Source organism: Quercus lobata, chromosome 10 (assembly GCF_001633185.2).
Source record: "Quercus lobata isolate SW786 chromosome 10, ValleyOak3.0 Primary Assembly, whole genome shotgun sequence".
Classification (NCBI taxonomy): Eukaryota; Viridiplantae; Streptophyta; class Magnoliopsida; order Fagales; family Fagaceae; genus Quercus; species Quercus lobata.
The window spans coordinates 6,337,845-6,362,261 of NC_044913.1; the positions used below are offsets into that span (position 1 = coordinate 6,337,845).

Here is a 24,417-nt window from a genome sequence, read left to right on the forward strand (position 1 = left end):
GCCCACTTAATGGCCTCAGCTTCCGCCTAGAGAGGAAGGGTGGTGTTCACTTTCATGGTACCGACAAATACCAACTCCCCTCTCTGGTCTCTCGCTACCGCAACTATAGAAGAAAAGCAAGGCCCTACAGCAGCATCAACATTAATTTTAAAAGACAAACCTGGGAGAGGGATCCAAGTCTGAGTTGAGGAAGGAACTTGTTGTCTAGTGGTAGAGGCATCGGAGTTTTTGTGCTCCGAGAAGAGACATGAGATTTTAGAAGCAACCCTATCAATATTTAGAGTGTTGTCTCCAAATATGGCCTGATTCCTCTGCCTTTAAACCATGTCACAAATGATGGCACCATACAACAAAAAATCTTCCTTATGGCCCAATCACTGATTAACCAAAAAAGGGGGAGACAAAAGGAAGTTGACAAAATCAGTAAATCAGTTGTCGAAACAAAAGCCAATGAGTCTATTCTTACACCCTAGTGGCTTCAGAACCATAAGGATTTAGCAAAAGGGCAGACCATGAACAGATGAAGGGATGTTTCCAAAGTTGAATTACACAAAGGGCAACACCCATCCACATTCTCATTGAACTTACTTATTACCTCCATGGTAGGTAAAACATTGGCAGCTATTCTCCATAAATTAATCTTAAGGTGCTCATGAATTTTGAATCTCCAAATCTGACCCCTAATATAGTCGGAGTTTAAGAGAGGAGGGCCTTCCCTACAAAGCCAATAAGCGGACTTGATAGAAAAAAGCCCGGAGTTTGTTGCAGTCCAAGAGCAACTATCTTCCATGGGGTAACTAGGAATGAGAATTTTTTGGATTAGATCAACCACCTGCTCCTCAAACAACAAACTCAGCTTTGAAATATCCCAACTGCTTCGGTTTGGAGTAAGGAGCTGAGAAACCACCAAAGCAATATCCGGATTAGCATCAACTTTAGGGGTTGGGGTGAAGCTAGGGAGATTAGGAATCCACAGGTCAGAACATGTTCTAATGGAATCCCCATTGCCTACTAAAAGGCAAGTTGCCTTTGCAATAAGGTGTTTTATACCTAACATACTCTTCCAAAAGGGGGAAGCATTGCTAGGAGAATGATGAGCCAGCCAATTACCCCGAAACTTGTATTTTGCCCTTAAAACCTTAATACAAAGACAATCCTTTCCGAATAGAATCCATCAGCCAAATTTGGAAAGGAGAGCTTGGTTGAAATCCTAGAAATTCCTGAATCCCAAGCCACCCTCCTTTTGTGGCAAACAAAGACAAGACCAAGACATCGGAGTCCAGTACAAACCTGCCTTTGATTTGGGGCTCCACCAAAATCTGCACACAAATGCATCTAATTGATCACAAAAACTTTTACGGAGAAGAATAGACGACATAGAATAAGCCGGGATGGCTTGGGCCATTGATTTAATGAAAGTTGCTCTACCAATCCAAGATAGATTTTTTACTTTTCCACCCACCAAGCTTACTAGCCAATCTTTCTTTAACATATTTGAAATCCTAGGATTTGCTCTTTGACAAGAAGAGAGGAACACCTAGATAGGTTGTGCTTTGTGGAAGTGTGTTGAGACCCCAACAACACTTAACTTGATTCATAAATTGATGGCTCACACCTTTGGAAGGGAAGTAGCCAGATTTTTCCACACTGATAGATTGACCCAACCAAGAGCAGAATTTTTCCAAACAATTTCTAAGAATGGCTAGTTTGTAGTACTTAGCTTTGCAAAACAATAGAATATCATCTGCATAGCAAAGCTTAGAGATAGGGGGAGGGTGGTATTGGAGACTTCAAACCCGGTTAAGTTCTTTTGAAACACTTCCCTGTTTATCAACCTTACGAGAACCTCATTACCCAAAATAAATAAATATGGAGACAGGGGGTCCCCCTACCTAAGCCCCCTAGAGGGAGAGAAACTTGGTCCAAGACCTCCATTCAAAAGTAAAGTGAACTCAACCATGGAGAGGCATTGATGGATGAGATTAATAAAGCTGTTACTGAAACCGAAAGCTCTTAATAATACCAACAAAAAATTCCATTCCATTCTGTCGTAGGCCTTTTGGAAATCAAGCTTGATTCCAAGGAAACCCTTCTTCTTCCCTGTATATTTGAAGCTATGACCAATTTCATGGACCATGACCACATTTTCATTTATCCATCTATTAGGCATGAAGGCCACTTAAGCCGGATCCACCATTTTATTTAGAAGAGGTCTTAGTCTATTCACTATAATCTTGCATATCACCTTGTAGCACACATTACACAACCCAATAGGATAGAAATGATTGAAATTGCAAGCACCTTTCTTTTTAGGAATGAGGGAGATGAAGGTTTTGTTGAAATCTTTCAAAAGCCAGCCATTACAAAAGAAGCTTTGGGTAACTTGAACCACTTGATCACTCACTGTGCCCCAATAATGTAGAAGAGAGCTGGGAAGCCATCCAGACCTGGGGCTTTGAGGGATTTCATCCCAAACACCACCTTCTTGATCTATTCTCTATTGGGAATTTTGCATAGCTCCAAATTCTCTTGGTCAGTGACACAAGGCTCTGTTAAGTTCTCCAGGTTTTTTGGGAAATGAGGGAGGCTAGATGAGAATAGGGAAGTAAACTTATCCAAGAAATAGTTTTGAATTTCCTCCCGGTCTCTTATCCAAGAACCATCCTCAAGCTTAATTTCGGAGATGCAGTTTCTACATTTTCGAATTATGGTTGAGAGATGGAAGAACCTTGAATTACGATCACCCTCTTTAACCCACAATTCTCTAGACATTTGTCGTAATCTCGTATCTTCTCTAGCTAGCCATTCATCAAGCTCTAAATTTAGCGAGGCTTCTAGTTCCAAGTTCTCTCTTGTGGGGGTAGACTATTGTATCTCAGCAATTTTGGATTTGAGGTCTTTAATTTTTTTTTTCCTTTGAATTTCCAAAGGTGCTTTTGTTCCAACTTTTTAGCTCTCGACAAGTCACAGACAGCTTTTTAACTAACTTAAAGCCTTGAGAGCCTTCAACCCAAATTTGCCAAGCATTTTCCACAACTGATCTACTTTCCTCTTCCCTAGTCCACATTGCTTCAAAACGAAACGGCCGAGACAAAACATCAGGTTCCAGAATTGTATCAAGCAAAATCGGGTTATGATCCGAGTTAGAATTACATAAGTGTCTAACCCCAGCTTTGGGAAATAAAGATTGCCACTCCTGGTCACATATACACTGGTCCAACCTTTCTTTTATATTGGCCAAGCCTTCCCTTCTATTTGACCAAGTAAAGGATGGACCAGTAAATCCCAAATCAATAGCACCTGTATTGGACATGAAATCTCTGAGGTGACTTATAGAACTTTTAGCCACTACACATCCCACATGTTTCTCTTTCACTCGTTTGAGGCAATTGAGATCTCCAATTACTACCCAAGGCCCTGAGAAGGAAGACACCATATTCTCCAACACTTCCCAAAATTTTCCTTTTTTGGATCTTTGGATTGTACCATAAATAGCAAAAAGAAGCCATGGAGCTTTAGGGGGGTCTAAATAAACCAACGCCACTATCATGTTTTTATTTAAGAAAACCACTTCTAGATCAACACCCGATCTCCAAAACAGCACATGACCCCCAGACAAACCATTAGCATCAACACACCAAGAATCTACAAACTTCAATCTATCACAAATCATATTTATCATTTTAGACTTTATTTTGGTTTTGGAGAGGAAAACTAAATCCGGATTTGACTCACGGATTAGCTCTTTAAGAGCTCTAACCATCAGGGCTCTACCAGCACCCCGACAGTTCCACGTTATGGCCCTCGTGGCGAGGTGGGGGGCATAATAAGGCCCGCCTCCTCGGCCATTGTAGAGTTGCATGGTGAAAAATCAGGATTGGAATTAGTGGATTTAGGGGAACCATATTTGCTTTGCTTGAAACTTATGGCTCGTGTAACTGCCTTTGCTCTAGCTTGGGCCTTAAAAGATTTTTTCCTGTGAGGGCTAAAGTGCCTAGGTGAGAGAAGCGGAGTTGTGTTTGTGTGAATATGTTTTTTTTTTTAGGGGAGGTTTGTGGGGAAGAAGGTCCGGCCCATGAGGTCTTGTATGGGCTCATCGGGGAAAGGGTAATGGAATTTTGGTTAGAATGGGGTTGGGAAGTAATTAGATTAGAACAAGGATTGAGACATACCCAGGATTTTGTCAAATCTATAGTGGCCTTTTCCAAACAAGTCCCATCAATCTGCTGTAGGGTCTCAATCTCACACTACTCAAGGACCTCTATTAGCTCATCTCTTATGCCTAGCTCTTCTCTGGTAATCATTGCATCCCAAGAATCCATGGCCAATTGAATCCAATCGGGTTGGCCTTGATTTACACAAGACTTTGAAACTGGTGGTGTGCTTATCTACAGTCGATTACCTTTAGTACATTCTACCATGTCTGGGTTGAGGAGTGTTTCCAAGTTGATGCCTGGATGAAATTCTTCATTTTCTGCTCGAAGCCATCTGCCAAAGAAGCCAAAGTTGACCCCTTCCCTTAGGAGAGTCTGAACCCCCTTATCTAAGCAATCATGTAGGTCATCGCCCAACATTCCACATCCAAAAAAAAAAAAAAAAAAAATTACCCAGTTTTTCAAATTTGAAAAGGATCCAAAGGTCCGGAAGTTGTTCCCGTTCTAAAAGGAAGTTAGGGACAAGAGGACAGCTAATATCCACCTCCACTCAGACTCTAACACTTCTTTTCCATATCTCAGATCCTAGACCAACAAAGTCTGTTTCCAAGGCCCTACCCACCATGCTACCAATTTTAAGAGCATTTTCTTCACTTCGTCTGTTGAGAGGAAGGCCATGGATCTGAATCCAGAAATCTGTGGTTGAAAAATCCACTTCTGATACACTAATATCGGTGTTGAAACGCTTCAGGATTAAATGTTCTCCCTTTACTGTCTAAGGTCTTCTGTCCCAAGCATACCTCACATCTGCCTCATGCTTAAAGGAAAACACAAAAATGTTCTTGTCTACTAGCGAAACATCTATATCATTTATTACATTCCATGCTTTCACTAGGATTTCTTTGACTAATTTTTTTGAGAAAGACTTGTTGGAAAGGATCTTACCAATGAGGAGCTTTCTGGAGTTTTCTTTGGACGATGGGACCACCTCTAGATTGATTTTTCTTTTAAGCTAGCTGAGTTTGGTCGCTTGTGTAGTAATTGTATCAACTGTATCCTCTGCCATGACAGGTAGATCCAAGTCACAAAGGACAAATCAGGAGGGTGAGAGATTTGAGGGATGACACCATTAGAGAAGAAAAGGAGGAAGGTGAGAACAAAGAAAAGAAAAAACTGACAGGGATGGAGAGACCAAACTTCAAGAGGAAGAAGAGGCGCTCACTAGGAGAAGGACAACACTCGGAAGAAACAAGAGGCACAGAGCCCAATTACGTATCCTTTCTTTCTATAGGTAAGTTTTAGCCACAAATATTATTTTTTGTGTTGTTAGAGCACTCACAACAGTGGTGCTATATAGGTATAATGCTATTTTTTAGCTCTCAAACATCAAAAAATCATTACGTAGCAGTGGCTCCTCAGTTACAGTGCACATCTATCTTTAGATGTGCATTGTAGCTCAAAGCTCAAAAAAAAAAAATAATAATAATAATAATAATAATAATAATTATTACACTTCTCTCTCCTCTCTCATTAAAATATTCCTCTCTCTCTCTCTCTCTCTCTCTCTCTCTCTCTCTCTCTCTCTCTCTCTCTTCGGCTTCTCTTCTTTCTTCCTTAATTTTTTTTTTCTCTCTATCTCGTCGGCCTCCCTCATCTCCCTCATCCCTCAACTCGCCGGCCAGCTCCCTCATCGCCGACCTGTTCCACCGACCCAGCTCGCCAACCCACGCCAAGCCCCATCACCCAGTCCGTGCCCCTCCGCCAGCCTCAACGCCACTGGCCCAAGCCCCAAGCTGCTGATCCATGCCTCCACCCAGTCCTCCGATTAGATCCAAGCCGCCCAGTCCTCCCCACTCCGCCATGATTGAGTTTGTTTGTTTTTTTGTTTTTTTTTTTTTAATGTATTTTCATATGGGTTTGGTGGCTATGGCGGTGGTGGTGGATGATTTTGACAGTGGGTTTATGGATTTTGGTTGTGGTGGTGGAATGATGTTTGATTTTTTTTTTTCTTTTGTGGGTTTGATGGCTGTGGTGGTGGCGATGGTGGCTGTTGTGGCTATGGTTTGGTGGTACGGTGTTTGATTTTTTTTTCTTGTGGGTTTGGTGGTTGTGGTGTTGGATTGGTGACTATGATGGTGGTTTGATTTTTTATTTTTTTTGTGGGTTTGGTTGTGTCTGATGGTGGTGGTGGTGGTGGTAGTGGTGGTGGTGGTTGTGGGTGTGGGTGTGGGTGTGGTTGTGGCTGTGGCTAATGGCAGAGGTAGTTGTGGATGGTGCTGGGTTGTTTTTTTGGGTAGTGGGATATATTATTTTATTGTAGGTGATATATTATTTTATTGTGATGTTTATATTATTTTATTGCGTTGATAGCTAAAATAGATCCACTGCTGCAGCATATGTATAGGTATAATAGATAAAGTAAATTTTGGTGGAGCTAAAAAGCTAAATTTTTAGCTCCACTGCTATGGATGCTCTTACACCACCTATCCTGCTAGCTGCTATTTCTTAGTAATGAATCTTCGACTCTTTTGATTTTCGTACACATAGAATTGAGTGGTTTTACTTTATCTTAAAAGCAATTATTAAGAGATAATTTGGTGCTCTCTCCTCTCATATTTATGGTCGTTCATGTTAATTAAATTCATGATTGAGTCCACTATGAATATAAAAGAAGAGAGCACTAGATTATCACTTAATAATTATTTCAAAATGAAGGAAAACCACTCACTTCTATGTACCTCCAAAATCAAGAGAGCACCACCGCACACCCTTGGTGCGATGGTCACTCCACAAGTATAAGTGCTTGTGAGGTGTGGGAGACAAAGGTCGGGGTTCAAGTCTCCAAGAGAGAGCTTCACACACATATACACTTAGATTAGGTTAGAGTAGAATCTTATCTTGTAAAAAAAAAAAAAAGTCAAAAGAGCCAAAGATTCATTACAAGAGAAAGTGACACGTCACAGTACTATAGGTATATGGAATCTAATAATTTTCCTCAATTTAAATTTTGATTTCCTTAATTAGCACAATTCTTTAGAGACTGAAAATTTTCCCACTCCAATAGAGAGAGTTTATGAATAAAATTGCCAGGCATTGCTTTATAATATTAATTTCATCGTTTACAAATGATATATGCATATTTGAAAAGTTAATTCAAGAATATAAATAAGTCAAAATTCACATTTTTTTTAAGAATAAAATCTCATCCAAAATAAGTTCGAACAATGTTTATTGGTAGGGTTCATAAATGTTTTGGAAAATCCTATTTTAGAACATATCAAATTTGGATTGTATCAATGGAATTTGGTTAAAAGTTGCTAGAGTGAAGAGGTTATGATCTACTTAAAGATGATTTATTGATAATTTTTTGACCATGTCTTTTACATCATAATGAATTTTTTAGTAAAACTTTTCTAATTTGGAAGTAGAAATCTAGAGTTTTAAAATAGACATACATTTGACCCAATTTAGATTTGAAATAAGCTAAATTTGGTTATTTAAAATTTGGGACAACTATGTTGTTTTCAATCTTTTTTTAATTTTTTTTTTGTTTTTTGAATGTTTTAACATCTGAATTTTTTAATTCAATTTTTGCAATAACTGAACCTATCTACTATATAACCATGGAATGGATTAGTATTTTGAGAGTAACCCTATCTTTCTCTTATATTTATTTGTTGTGTGGTCATCATATATTTTACGTTTTGTTTTAAAATTAAATAAACAAATTTGAGAAAAATAATTAGATTCACACTTGTCCCCTTTAAATAATGTGAAATTTTGCCCATTATTCATTTGTTGAATGGGCTTTTGGACTAACCCAACAAATATAAATTCGACATAAAAATAAAAATAATAAAAAAATAAATAATAATAATAAAAAACCCAACAAGCACAACTTACTTGGAAAGGTCTTCTAAATCAAGCCGGCCCAAACCCAAAATGACAAAAAGAATAAGGACAGAGGAAAGGTCTTCTAAATCAAGCCGGCCCAAACCCAAAATGACAAAAAGAATAAGGACAGAGAATATCTACAAAGAAAGTTATATTCACACGCATCCTTTCAAATAATGTGCCATCTGGCCCATAGTTCATCGCGTGTGCTTTTTTTGCCTATTGCGTTATTTGGATTCCATCAGCGCCGTGTAGATTTCAGTCAAGGGTTTCAACTTCTTAGTTTTTTTCCGGACAATTATTAATAACCTTTTTTTTAAAATAAAAAATTGAAATCACTTTGAAGAAAAATATAAAATGTTTTAAAAAAATTAATTATTTTTTCATTTTTTCATTAAATGTTTCTAAAAATAATTCTTAAATCAATGCTTTTAGAACATCCATTAACTTTTCTCTTGTATAATTATATCCACCCCCTCTCTTCTATAGCCTTTTTTTTTTTTTTTTTTTGCATGACAGAAGGTTAAAATTATCATATAAAAGTTTTTATCAAAGTTAAATTATTTGAAATAAAATTGAGACGAGAAATAGTATGAGACCTACAAACAGTACATAAAATAAGCAAAAATTACTAGTTTATAATCATTTCATAAACATAGAAGTATATGTAATTTTGATAGTATATTTGATGAATGTGAAACAAATGATATAATTTTTGGTAATTTTTATGTTAAATATGTGACAAATAGCTGAAAATTAGTTTATTTAAAAAAAAAAAATCTAATTTTGTTACTTTTAAAACAAAATTTTAAGCTAAGACAAAAATCAAACAAATACCTAATTTGGAGTAAGACACTCAGCTGAGTCAACTCTTCTAAAATGCAAATGATTTTATATTAATTTGCATTGTGTAACTAAAATGACTTAGAAAAATCTCATAAAAAAGTTTTAAAAGATCTTGAATTTCAATTAATATTACAATAGTATGGACTGTGGATGACAGTTTCAACAAAGAGTAAAATAAGAAATTGAGAATTTTCTTTAAGGATAACGTTTGGCTACAAACTTTATTGTAACCTAAATCTACAACTTCACTCAATATCTTTTTATCGGATGTGATTTTAATAAATTCACTATTAAATTATATTTTCTTTTTATATTCTTAATACTTGCAAAATTTTCCGAAGATTCAAGATCAATAGTTATGTTATTAATCAATTATTTAAATTTCAAGTTTTTGGAGTCTAAAATTATGAATAAAAATAATTTTACAAATTATATAGTAAATAACATCTGATTGCCACAGAATTTTATATGTGTATTAAAAGCGCAAAGAAAATACAATTTAATAATTGGATTTTCAAAATATGTAATAATGTTAAATTTTTCAAAGTTGTAGCCTTAAACTACAACCACTAAGTTTGTAGCCAAATTTTGTAATTTTTTTTTTTTAAAACTTGTTTTAAGCCATCTAGGTAGATAATTTATATTTTAGGAAAAATGAGTCTTATCCCAAACTAGAAGTAAGGTGAATATAATAATTCTAAGGGCAATTTACACTCTAAAATGAAACTTGTACTCACTAAGTTTACTGAAATTTATTTTAATTAATCCTCTAACTTTACTTTCATTCAATTGAGTCCTCTAAATTTCAAATTTACTTAATTCAAGCTTTCATGTCCAATTTGATTAAAAAATTGCCATTAAAAAAATGAGATTGTTAAAACAAAGGGCAGCAATGTTACATTTGGCACTAAATATTGCAGGAAATGTGACCATTTCTTCTCTCTTTTTCAGGCAAGTGTATGCCTTAGTTTTTGGGGTTTCCCTTGTTGATGTTCAAACATGTTAACAGCCTGAAGAAAAGGATAATACGGACATATGAATGTGAGTAAAAGTCTGCAAATTATGAACCCTGTAAATTGTCTCGAGTGAATGCTAGGAAGGATACGTTAAGTAAAGCTAGTGGAATAGGCAAAAACGTTTAGCTATAAGTTAAAACACGATGGGGTCTATATCTAAATTGTTGAACTCCACAAAATATTATGAATATCTGATTATTTTCCATAGCTTGTTTATGGTGGCACCCTCTTTCTATAGCTAAGTTTTAGCCACAAATGTTGTTTTCTTCTATTGTTATACCATTTATCCTGCTAGCTGCTAATTCTAACCAATGAATCTTCGACTCTTTTGACTTTAGAGGCACATAGAACTGAGTGGTTTTACTTCATTTATATATACAAAACCGAAGTGTTTGACTTTTTTTAGAGCTCCCACATTTTTACACATCTGCTTATTTAAATTCTTTTTAAAAAAAATCTGATTTTATATTTCTAAAACTCAATAATAAAAAATTAAAAAAAAAAAAAAAAAACAGAAATTTCAAAAAACCCAACTACAAGACCATACACTAATATGCAGGAAACCCCCAAATCAAAATCCATAGCCCCTTCCTATCTCAAAAAAATAAAAAAGATAGCCCCTCATCTATTTCTCTCTCCAGTCTCTATGCTTTGCCTTTGGAGTCAAGTACCTTCTCCTTTGTCTCCGCTCCCATCTGAGACAATCTTTTTCTGCCGATGGTAAGCGATTAAAAGTAAATAGAGAGATTTGTTTTCTCTTTGTTTCACCTTCATTTTAATTGACAACCAATTTCCTATTGGTTTTTTGTGAGCTTTGCAAAATTGGGATTGAAGAAGCAAAATCAAGATGCCGTGGACGTCCTCTTTTGATTCAAATTCGTAAAAGCTTTCTTACTATATTTCTCTCTCCATGTGGTGTGAGGTCAAATATTTGGATTCTCTGTTCTATTTTTAAAATTTTAAATACTATATTTGTATGTTTTCTCTTTTCATATTTCCCTTTTATCTTCAAGTTACCCTCTTTGTTTGTTTGTTTATTAGTTTTTTGAAAGATTGCTTTTAGATTTTTACTAATCTGCTAATGTTTTTAATTGCTTTTGAGCATTATTGCTTTAGATTAAGTAATTTGTGTTAATTTGGAATTCTTGTAGGTTATGTGGGTTAATTTATAATTCTGTGTGAATTCTTTAATTCTTATGAGTTCCAGTTGATTATATATTCTGTGTGAATTCTTTGTAAACAGGTAGGGTGTTCGATTAAATGTCTTGGAGACATGGGTTTACTGTTGTTAAGATTTCTTATTTGGGGTTTGTTATTTTTTAGGTAGAAGATGTGACAGTGATACCCAAAATTTGTTATGAAAAGAATTATACAAGTCAAAGATTCAATAGTTTTGTAGGTATCTACGATTAAACTGGACATAATGTTTGAGCATGAGATTTAATGTTATTTATTTTTCCTTATCCATTTTAGGATACGTAAGGTATACTTCAATTCACAAATTGTTTTGAGAAGAGTTTAAAATTACAAAAAAAACAATAACAAAACAAAAAAAACAAAACAAAAAAAAAATAGAACAAAACAAAACAAAACATTGAGCACTAAATACATGTTTTACAAGAATAATAAAGAAAAGACCTAAAACAAATCACACGGTGATGCTTGCATTTGGCATCCAATTATGCAAAAGAGAAGTAGTGATTCTACATGTATATTTAAAGTTAAAAGCTTAGGTATTATAGTTGAAATTATGATTTCACATTTGAAAGCCCACAAAAGTGCATTGGTGCTAGGATTTTATTTGGAATTTAGGAGAAGCCTCATGACTGTGTACCCAAATAAAAGTAAACCCTCAAGGAATTATATGGTCAAAGAACTCAATAAGAAGTACAGCCAAATGCATATCATTTGGGCCAAGGGTGTGAGACCACTCCATAAACATATTCATGCACGATAATTTTAGCATTGTAATTGAGAGTACCACACTATTAAATATCTGATTGTTTTTATCCCTTTATATTGCCCAAATTCCAAACATAAGGGCTTTAATTTTAAGTTGGAGGTGATGCTCGCTATTTGTACGAGTTTGAATTCTTCTAGAGGCCATCATTTTTCTTTGTTTAAATCAGCCTTCTTCCCTTTACCTCTCTACATGGTTCTTGGTTGGATAGAGCACTAAGATATTTAAATTAGTCAAACTACACAAATTTGAATAGTGGACGACATTAATATTTTCCTTTTAGAGTAGGGATATTTTATGACAAATTTAAGTTGGAGAAAATGGGCACAAGTTTATTTTTGAGCTTGAACAATTTGTTCTTAAAATTTGTTTTTGTTGACTTCATGGCTTAAATTATATTTGTTTTGACTTAATTTTTCCTTCAAATAGATATTATTTTTTCTTTTTTTGATAAAGATTGAAACCCCCAAACCAATCCAATACAACCAGGAGTGTCGTGAGGTAATTTTTGATAAGTTTATATGGTGTACACAATTCAAGTGCAAGGAGTTCTTCACAATTTTACACTGATATTATGAAAGCCTTGAATGCCCCAATCCATGTAAAACCTAATGATATGAAGGTCTTGCAACTATGTGGCACAAGACTTTCCACTTATATGTGGTTGATTTAGTTGGTTGTCATTATTACAATATCCATCCCTAATGATGTAGTGTTAGATATTTACATACAAGAGTTATTTGATAATTGATATTTGATATGAGTTGCTTCTCTCTCCCTCTCTCCAGTCAAATGGTATTTTTTTTTAAAAAACTTTTTTATGGGTCTTTAGGCTAGTTTTGAAGGAAAACAATGTAACTATTTGCTACAAAATACATACATCTAAACAGTATTCCGTCCACCACAGATTAGTCATAGTTGGGAGACCACCATTGCATCGATTACTCTCTACCTATCCATCATTTCTCACCAACACATCTCTTGAATCCGAGGTACGAATTCCCTCTCTCCTTAATTTGCTTTAATATTATTTTCTATATATTGCTCGCTCTCTCTCTCTCTGTCTCTATCTCTCTCTCTCTCTCTCCACTTCAATTGTTCATGGAATTTTGTTGGTTTGTGGCTGTGGGTTACTTTGGCTAAATGGTTGGGCTTTGGTTTGCCACTGACAAAAAGGGGTTTTCTAAAAATTTTCTAATTGTGTTTACGGGGCTTTGGTTTTTGCTACTCTTTAGTATTGCTTTGGTTTATAATTAAGCTTTACATACATATTCATATTGGTATATTCAATATGTTTGCCAATTGGGTTTGTATGTGACATTAGGTCCTTGCTATCTAATTGTTACTTTCTCTCTCTCAAAAGGTTGAATACTTTGTTATGTTGAGTTGTTTGGGTTTCGTTTGAATGGTTTTCATTGTTTTTTGCTTTTAAACTTTGGCTTTGGGAATCATTATTTTTATTTTTTTATTTTCTGTTAATAAAGCATATTTACACTCAAAAGCTATTTGGCTAGTAAGTGATGGTTCCAGTGTTGATTAGCTCTTTATTTTTGTTCTTTGTAGGTACTTAATGGGATTTTGTAGAATTTTTGGTGTTTTGGTTGCTTTTAGTTCAAGTGAATTCCATGAGGTGAATTTCATGTAAGATGTTGTTAAGATTTGCAATAGAAATTAGATGTGCAGTTGACCTGAAGCACTTGTATAACCTTTGTTCAAACAATAATGAGCCATCATAGCCAGTGAGTGAGATGTAATGAACTCTCTAACCATTGGCATTATTGTTAAGTTTTTTCATCTTTCTTTGTAAAAATTCATAGCTGCAAATATTTAAATAATAAATGTTATTAGCTTTCATAGTTTACTTATTAAAAAAAAAGAAAAGAAAGAAGCTTCATATATAGTTAGATGAAGGAGTTTAGTGGTTCAATTGATTCTTTAGTAGAATATATTTTGTTCGGCCACAAACAACCAATTTTTTAATCCTTTTTTTGTGAAAGTATAGTTAATTGGAAGAAATTAGATCTTTCATGTTTACTACAAGCAATGTCATATGAATACTTTGATTTGCCTAGAATCAAGAAGCATGAAAAGGATGGAAATGCAAAAAAATTTCCATTACTTTATCTTATTTGTTTGGTGCTAAATTAGAATTTGCTTCATGTTGGAAAATTTACTTCCTAAAGATTTTTTTGAGTATCTAAATTGTACAAGAAAGGATTTGACCTTTGATCTGATGGAGTTCAAGAAAGATTGGATTTGTTTGGATACAACACTTGAGGAGGAAAAGGTTAGTTAAGCAATGTTAAAATTTCATATTCATCCCTTCTTTTTATTTTGCCAATATTGCTTGCTCAATCTCCCTCATTGATTGGTTCTTCTATTCCTTTATCTTGCTTTAGGAAAAGAAAATTTGGGTTTTATGTGGATTCCTTTAAAAATTATGATTCTACACTTTTTCTTGATAATTTCAATGTAACAAATGTTCAATTGCAAGCCTTAATTTTTTTTATGCACAAGTCATTACTCAAATTAAGTTGAAATGAAGTTTTGAAATTTCCTAATTAGTCAAAATCAATTCTTTAGTCGATTTTTTATGAAATTTTTTTGAATATATAAAAATTCAGATTATCATAACTTCTTTGGCATCTTGATCTTTCTAATAATAAAAACAAAACTGGCAATGCAACTATTGCTTAGCCCAAAAGTCAATGGAATTGTAGTTTTATGTACCGTCAAGGTCTTATTTGTAGATGGAAAGGTAGTTTTATTTATACTGTTAATGGTGATGTGGTTTGTTTCTGGTGCTAAAAGTTCTCTTTTTAATTCATTTCCGAAATTTTGGGCTTGGTTAGTTTTACTTTATGATTTTCAGTACTTGGGTAAATGCCATATAATGTGTTTATTTGCACATCACATAGATAATAAAGGAAAAGTAAATATTGGGGCTCCGTTACGTGCTTATAGCATTTGCATGCATATTTCGAAAATGGATTTTTGTGTCTTAGACCCAAATTTGATGTCGGTAAGATCTTAGAAGCACAAAATTAATTTGCATTCATATTTTGGAGATGGATTTTTTTGTCTTAGGTGTGTAGGAATTTCCATCTTGGGTGGAGGATCAATTGAATCTTTTGATTTGGATGATGAGCAATCAGAGGGTAAAGTGAATGGTTCAAATGGAAACACCAAACTCTAGGGAAAACATAGAGAAATTACCTCAATGAGTTGCAAGGTACTGCATACAAGGATTAAGATGTGAGAAAGCTTCAAGTTATCTACTAAGCAAATGATTCAAATATGTGATTATCTTCTGGATATCATTTTATGTTTTCTAATTGTTTGATTTGTGTTATGTTACAAGCTAAAAATGTACCACTATCATCTTATGTTCAAAATGTAATACCAATTTTCTAATTATTTGTTTATGAATAATCTACAAACATAGATGTTCTAACTTTGTATAATTAGCTTGAACCACATTACATGCCCATGTGTTTCAGATATGTAATATTTCCTAGTGGCAATTTTATGGACGCTAAGAACATGTTCTAAAAGCTTGAATTTACATGTTTTTTAGAAAAAAACTACTTAAAGAAGAGATAAATCCTAAACATGTGCATCATACGGGTTAGTGACTAGTTACATTTAAAACCTGGTCATGACTCATCTAATCGATCGGATTTGGCGCTTGGATGGGGAAAACCATTATATGTGTGTGTATATATATATATATATAAATATCCAAAAATTTGGAGATAAAGGTGATTAGGTTGTAATTGTTTATCTTAAGCTTTTGTTTCAGAACAATGAATAGGTTGTTTAGAAGCAGCTCTTCTACTAGCATTAGATCTTCTAGTACATCCCTCCCTAAGATTCCTCAAGAAGATGGAATTCTCTACTCAGAGTCTTACCAGTTATCAGATACAAATCTAAAACACCCATTGTTACACAGTCAAGCAAGACTTAGTAGTTGATCAAGAAGAAGACAACACTAGTCAGAAATACCCATCACCATCAGGAACAGATATGGAAGATCCCTTTCAACAAGAAACTAAAATTGATCATCAACTCATGGTGATAAGAAAAGAGTTCACCCCTGATATGGATGCCTTAGGTAAATATAAATATATATATATATATATATATATATATATATATATTGTTAGAAAAATACATGTTTGTATCGTATACAAGACATACGCAGCAAAAAATTAATGGATCTACTTCATTCGTAATTGATAACATGTACTATGTAAATTTCAAAATATAAGAACAAAAGAGTGTACCTTGAAGCGGTGAAATTCAAAACCAAAGATTAAAAGTACTTGGGAACACATTTTAATCTTCAATCCAATTCCACTTGTGCCCAAAAAGTGTGATCTCTCAATCAGTTTTTATGTGTGTTTTCAAGGGAGAACAAGAGAGTGTCCTACACTCACATACAAACCATTTCATTCATTTTCAAAATTCTGTATGTTTCTCTCCTTATAACTGATTATTTAATTGGGCTTGGCTTGGAGTGGGACTAAAAGGGAACAAATATGACTAGCTCCAATAGGCCTTGTGCTTTTCTGTCAACTTCTGACAAGTCCAAAATTACCAATAATTATATTTAATACCACTATATAAATATAATTGCACTTTAGGCTTTATTAATAAATTATATCCCAAGACTTTATTATACATGTAACCCCTTCATAAAATATTCGTAGTAATACAAAGTCATGAATATAGACTACCACATCTTAATCCTTGAGTATCAGATTTAATCCTTTAAGTTATTCATCATATACTTATGAAATCCAATTTCATAAATATATACTTTAGTAACTCCTTACTAAAGTGGTTTGGCCTAACATTTTGAATAACCAAACATATTAAACTTATCTCAAGGGAATATTTTATATCTCCATTAAGAGATTATGAATTCCATCTTGAGAATATATATTCCATCAACACTAAATGTGGCTGCCCAATATACTGAGATTTTGATCGTAACTTTAGATCTCACTCCTGATATATCAAAGCAACCTACACTTCATGATCAGGTCTATTATTCTCTCAGGATTAAGAATTTATGTAAATAGAAGTCGTGAAATTTATTATTCATTTAACAGTCGTTAGGAGAATAATAAATCTCACAGCGGTCCAGTTCAATATGTCTTAACTCTTAAAACATATCAACATATCAATTAGAAGTCTCCACTTCCATGATCAAGACAAATTATTTTAGTTGATATGTTATAGTTTTTGCAAATGAAATGTCCAATTTCATCAACAACTACGAACTAAAATTCTGAGTTTACAAAGAACTTGTGATTTATATCTTCTGTAACTAAATCACATGGACTATATGATAACGTCTAAATATTCATGTTACCATTGTTTTAGATAATAATAAAACAACTTTATTAATCACAACATAATGTCATACATAGCCTCATACAATAGGAATTAAGGGCACTAAGTCAATAAGTCAATAACCATAATGAATTTCAATTGAAATTTATTTAAAAGTACTAAAATTCATTACATGACAATTATAAGCAAAACTTTGACTATGAAAAATTAAAACACAACTTATTAGTGTGTATATATATTAAACCTTAACAAATAAACATTATATAATAGTTATACTATCATTTTATGGGTAATCTAACACTGAAATGATGTTAAATATTATTCAAATTAGTGGTATTTTACCATTCAAATCTTTGAATATAAATATACATGTCTATACGTTGTGCTCGAGCATTGTGGGTGTATTTATATGTCTACTAATGTGTGTGTGTGTGTGTGTGTGTGTGTGTGTGTCTCTCTCTCTCTCTCTCTATATATATATATATATTAGTTACAAGTTTTAGCCCTCAACGTCAAATTATGGTTATGCCATTTATTCCCATGCGAAGTTTATTAATCCCAAAAATAAGGATGAGATGCACATATGAGAGAGAGAGAGAGAGAGAGATGCTCACTAGGAATAGAACTTTAATGCTAACTCTATCAATAGGGAAACTAATAACGTTTTCCTTTTTGAATCCAAAACGAAACATCGACAAAGTCACTAATGCTATGTTTGGAAGTTTGGAGGGAGAGGAGAGTAGAGGGGAGGAGAGTAGTGGGGAGAAGAGTAAAGGGAAATGGTTATTAACCACATTATTTGGATATTTTTAAAATTAAGTTAGGGGGAGAGGAATAATTAGTCTTTTCATTATTTGTAATTTTGTTAATATGTTAATGGTAAATTTAATAATTCATTTGCTCAAGTATTTTTATGCTCTACTCTTCCTCCAAATCTCTCCAATTTGGAGAAATTAAAAATAAAATGTTAGAAGTAGTTAGAACCCCTCCAAATCCCTCCCCCTCCTCCCTTAAAAAAAATCCAAATAATGTAATTTAACTTACTCTCCCTCTCTCTACTCTACTCTATCCCCTTTACTCCCCTCCATCCAAACAAGCTATAAGAACATGATCATGACCCTCTTTCTTCTCAAAATTTAAATGCTCTTCAATTACCCCTTCTAGAAAATCATCAAGTTGTTTGGCCACTTTCTCCGCTCTAGCATCCAAGCCATTAACTTGATTCACCCAAGAAAGCCATGGAATATAGTCCCCTATGCTTATGACACCCAACAATTCCACAAACTCCCCCAAAAGCTTCTTAAACTTCCTTCCACCTTCCCCTTCACCATATTTCTTTCCCAAGACCACCCTACATACTACATGAGTGAGCTCTGTGAACACCTCACTTAAATTCATAGATGAAGATGAATCATAACACTATTTGATTTTCTTTATAATTAGGGAAGTTTCCTCCTCTCTCACATAGTGAAAGGACTAAACCCTTTTGTTACTCAAAAGATGTCGCACAAGTTTGCTTTTCATCTGCCTCCAATACTCACAATAGGGAGCCATTGAAACATCTTTGTAACTGTACCAGTGGCGACGTCATGTTTACCTTTAAAAAAATAAAATAGGAACACCCTCAAACAAAATTAGGAACACTCTCAACAATTTTTATGCCAAACAAATTTTGAACTAAAATCTTAAAAAAAAAAAAAATTGTAAAACCTTATGATTTTATGGACAAATTTGTTTGGATTTTACAAAGCAAGCCCAAAAAAAAGCCCAACATCAATCCTAAACAAATACCCAAAGGCCCAACCCAAACGTATTCTCAAAAAAAAAAAAAAAAAAAAAAAAAAAACAACAACAACAACAACCAAAACCCAATAAGAATACGCATCCGCCTCAATCATCAAATGGTAAAGCTAAGACTTAAAATCAAAAACCCTAAAGAAAAAAAAACCTCATCACGGACAACCCCTTACGCCTCCGCCTGAAACCTCATCATCAAGCACATAGGCGCGACGCGGCGACGGAACCTCCGCCTGAAACTCGAGCAACAGAGCTTGGATCTGACATCAGAGATCAGAGATCGAAGATCGGTCCGATCGGATCAGAGCTTGCCACACCAACTGAGAGAGAGAGAGAGAGCTTAGTGTATGCGACACTGATCGGATTAGAGCTTGCGACGCCTCAAGGTATTTTATTAGACTTTACATCTCTCTCTTTTTCTCTCTTAATCTTTGGGTTTTGCTGTGGACTGTGGTCTGACTGTCTGAGACTAAGAGAAAGAGAGCTCTCTTTCTTTTTGAAGTGATTCTCTCTCTTTTAAGTTTTTATAAATTATAATTATTCAATTTATTTGCTTGCCCCTATTTTTTTTTTTTACTTTATCCGTTGGTGTGTCACTGTGTTGGTCAGTTGGTGTTGTTGAGTTTGTCTTTTTGTATATTGTGATTTGTGAATTTATTTGATTGGCTCCTCTTGTGTGAATTTTGTTTGTTGAGTGGGGTTAGATGGGGCCAGGGCCTGTGTGGTGTGGGGTCGGATGGGATATTTGAATTGGGGAAGTAAAGGCATGCAGAGGCAGAGATGTGTGCACACATAAGGTGTGTGCTAGTGTGTGCTTATGCACAGTAGATTGTGTGCTAGATTGCTAGTAGTTAGTAAAAAAAATTAATGAAGCTACTAAACACCACTAATTAATAATTTAATTAACTAATACATTATAAAAGACAAATAAATTAAATTATGTTAGGCTAAATAACAATTAATAATATAGTTAATGAAACAACAATACAACAAATTATAGTTTATAAAAGACAAACAAATTAATGAAACAACTAAACAACAATAATTAATAATTTTATTAATATTTCAAATAACCTTACCTTTGTTCATTTCTTTTCTTTTTATTTTATTTTTTTTTTCCTTTTGAAGTTTTTCAGTGTTTAGAATGCAAATTTGTTTTGGTTTGGTTTTAGGAATTTTTTTTTTTTTTTTAAGCACAAACTTCATGCCGGCCAAATATTGAATTTCGGCTAGTATTTACCGAAACATCCCGAAGCACCCAAAATAGACCAAATTGACCCGAAATTTTTTCAAAGTGGAATAGGAACACCCTGGACAAAATTCCTGGAGTCACCACTGAAATGTACAATAGTTTATCGAACATGCTTGATTTGGGGCAGTTTGCAAATTTGAGGTCTTGGGTCTTCATTATCTTTTGGGCAACATCAACAGACGAGACAACAAGGACTGGTACGCTGCCAAAGTGAAGCAGCATGAGAGGGCCATGGTGTTGAGCTAAGGTTTGGAGTAACCGGTGAGGCTGCAAGCCATGTTGGTGAAGATTTCCAATGATTGGTAGTGTTAGAAATACTGAATGATTGTATTGTATTTCTCAAGTAATAGAATATACATAAGTGCCTTTATATAGGAGGCAGAGTGTGCAGTACAAGTAAGTGTGCTGTACAAGTAAGTATGCTGTACAAGTAAACAAGGTGGGCCTAAAGTCCACATACCCTAATACACATTAACAGCCCCCCTCAAACTCAAGGTGGATGTGAGACCAACTTGAGGTTGTCAACCAAAGTGCGAAGACGTCCCTTTGGATGTGACTTGGTGAAGATATTTGCAAGTTGATCTTTAGAAGAAACTAAGATCAGCTTGAGAGCACCATGGACAAGATGATAAAGGATAAAATGACAATCGATCTCGATGTGTTTAGTCCATTCATGGAAGACATCATTGTGAGCAATATGAATGGCACTCTGGTTGTCACAATAAAGAGGAGTAGCAGAGGATATGGATACACCTAAGTTTTTGAGAAGCCACCGTAGCCAAAGGAGCTCAGATGTGGTATCAGCAAGGGCACGATATTCTACTTCAATACTAGAGCGGGCCATATGAGTTTGTTTCTTACTTCGCCAAGAAATTAGAGAAGAACCAAGAAGAAAGCAATAACCAGTGGTGGACCTGCGATCAGTGGGATCTCCTGCCCAATCAGCATCAGAAAATGCACGGAGAACAAGAGGAGACTGAGCAGAGTAAAAAAAACCATGGAAGAGAGTGCACTTTAGGTATTGAAGAATGCGCAGAACAGTAGCATAGTGAGTCGATCGTAGAGCAGACAGATACTGACTCACTTGGCGAACAGCATAGGAAATGTCTGGACGAGTGACAGTGAGATAAACTAGGCTACCAACCAAGCGTCTGTAAAGAGAGGGATTAGACAACGGTTTCCCCCCCGACGGAGTCAGATGCTCATTAAGCTCAACTGGAGTGTCAACAGTCTTGCTATCAGTGAGTCCAGCTCAAGACAAGAGTTCAGAGGCATACTTGGCTTGAGTAATATAAAGTTCATCTGTAGAATGAGTGATTTCAAGACCCAAGAAGTAGCAGAGATGTCCAAGATCTTTCATCTCAAACTGCTGACTGAGAAAACCCTTGAGTTCTTGAATATCACTAAGGTCATCACCAGTTATGATCATATCATCCACATACAAGAGAAGTAAAATAATGTCTTTGCTAATGTGGTATCAACAAGGGCATGATATTCTACTTCAATACTAGAGCGGGCCATATGAGTTTGTTTCTTACTTCGCCAAGAAATCAGAGAAGAACCAAGAAGAAAGCAATAACTAGTGGTGGACCTGCGATCAGTGGGATCTCCTACCCAATCAGTATCAGAAAATGCACGGAGAACAAGAGGAGACTGAGCAGAGTAGAAAAGACCATGGAAGAGAGTGCACTTTAGGTATCGAAGAATGTGCAGAACAACAGCATAGTGAGTCAATCGTGAAGCAGATAGATACTGACTCACCTGGTGAACAGCATAGGAAATGTCTGGACGAGTGATAGCGAGATAAACTAGGCTGCCAACCAAGCGTCTGTAAAGAGAGGGATTAGACAACGGTTTCCCCCCGATGGAGTCAGATGCGCATTAAGCTCAACTAGAATGTCAACAGTCTTGCTATCAGTGAGTCCAGCTCGAGACAAGAGTTCAAAGGCATACTTGGCTTGAGTAATATAAAGTTCATCTGTAGAATGAGTGATTTCAAGATCCAAGAAGTAGCAGAGATGTCCAAGATCTTTCATCTCAAACTGCTGACTGAGAAAACCCATGAGTTCTTAAATGCCACTAAGGTCATCACCAGTTATGATCATATCATCCACATACAGGAGAAGTAAAATAGTGCCTTTGTCAGTGTGACGAAGAAATAAGGCAGAATCATAATGACTGGCCATGTAACCTAACCGAGAGATGGTAGAGCTGAATTTGGCAAACCAAGCTCGTGGAGCTTGTTAAGGCCATAAAGAGCACGCCCAAGGTAACAAACCTTATTTGATTCAACAGAGAGACCATGAGGAGGTTGCATATAAACTTCTTCACTTAAATCCCCATTAAGGAATGCATTTTTGACATCCATCTAAAAAATGTCTCATTTTCTGGTAGCAGCAACAGCTAAGAGAGCTCGAACAGATGAGATACGAGCAACCGGAGCAAAGGTCTCTTCATAATCAATCCCATACTCCTGTGTAAAACCTTCTGCAACAAGACGAGTTTCGTAGCGCTCAATGGACCCATCAGAGCGAGTCTTAATCTTGTAGATCCACTTACAACCAACCACAGATTTCCCAGGGGGGAGAGTCACCAAATCCCAAATATGGTTTTTAGACAATGCATCAAGTTCCTCTTTCATTGCAATCTGCCACAAAGGGTCAGTGGAAGCCTCACGATAGGTGTGAGGCTCATGCAGTGTAGCAAGGGCAGTGTAACAATGATAATCAAGTAAATGTATAGGAATAGATCTTACCCGAGTTGAGTGACGAGGTGGAATGTCTTGTGCAAGATCTTCAAGCGAAGCAGGAGCAGGGGACCCAAGCTCAGGGTTAGGTAGCTCGTCTTCAACCTATGCGTCTTCAACATATGCATCTTCCACCTATTCATTAAAAAGGTGAACTAGGAAAGAGATCAAAGGTATCTAGTGGTTGGACAGAGAAGTCTATAGGAGGATCAGAAGCAACTACAGGAGGATCAAGAGCAATTACAGAATGAATATGTGCCTCATCTGGAAAAAGTTCTAAAACAGAGGAGGAAGATAGGGAGGCATGGAAGTGAGAGAGCTCGACAAAGGAGCGATGTTCCCAAAAGACAACATTGCGGGAGATACGAAGACGATGAGAGACAAGATCATAACACCGATACCCCTTTTGAGTTTCGCCGTAGCCAAGAAAACAACAAAGCCTTAACCGAGGCTCAAGTTTGTTATGCTCATGTGGCTGAAGAATATCGAAACAAGCAGAACCGAAGGAGCGAAGGTGGTGATAGTCTGGAGGTGACCCAAAAAGGCACTCATATGGAGTTTGATTTTGAATAACAGGACTTGGAATGTGATTAATAGCATGAACAGCATGAAGGGCAGCTTCACCCCAAAAAGGAGTAGGAACTTTGGCAGAGAGAAGAAAAGTACGAACAGTGTCAAGAATATGACGAAGTTTTCGTTCGGCTCTACCATTTTGCTGAGAGGTACCTGGACAAGTTAGTTGATGAACAGTGCCATAGGAATGCAAAACAGCTTGGAAAGCATATTGAGTGTACTCAAGAGCATTATCAGATCGAAAAATTTTGATACGTTTGGAAAATTGAGTTTCAACCATTTTTGCAAAATTAGAATATACTTGCAATAACTCAGAACGATGTTTCATATTAAAAATCTAGCTATAGCAAGAGTAATCATCAACAAAGACAACAAAATATCGAGACCCACCAATACTAGAGACAGAGAAAGGCCCCCAAACATCAAAATGAATAAGGTCAAAGATATCAGTGGATATTAATTCACTAGTATTGAAAGGCAAAGCTGGTTGTTTTCCTAACTGACATAAAACACAATCAAAATTTCCTATAGACACTGAATCTAACAAACCTCTAGAAGCCAATTGTTGTACTCGAGAGGAAGATATGTGACCAAGTCGAGCATGCCAAAGTGCAAGGGAAGGAGTAGAAGAAACCGCAGCAGCTGCAACAACAGAAACAAGAGCAACAAGTGGAAGAAGAAGGTTGTCCACGGGAAACATACACCCAACTCTGGGACCGGTCCCAAGCTCCTGTCCCGTTCTTGGATCCTGCACAATACACCCAAAATAATCAAAGATAATGCGATAACCTAACTTAGCTAATTGTCCCATAGAAAAT

At 35.5% G+C, this 24,417-nt stretch overlaps 1 long non-coding RNA gene across 1 annotated transcript; it reads left to right on the plus strand.

The window, feature by feature from the left end:
* The first annotated feature begins 10,509 nt into the window (after positions 1 to 10,509).
* LOC115963208 lies at positions 10,510 to 13,685 on the plus strand. The gene is made up of 3 exons (XR_004085745.1): positions 10,510 to 10,832; positions 12,778 to 12,862; positions 13,434 to 13,685. It is a non-coding gene; the product is annotated as an uncharacterized LOC115963208 (long non-coding RNA).
* Positions 13,686 to 24,417: the final 10,732 nt, after the last annotated feature.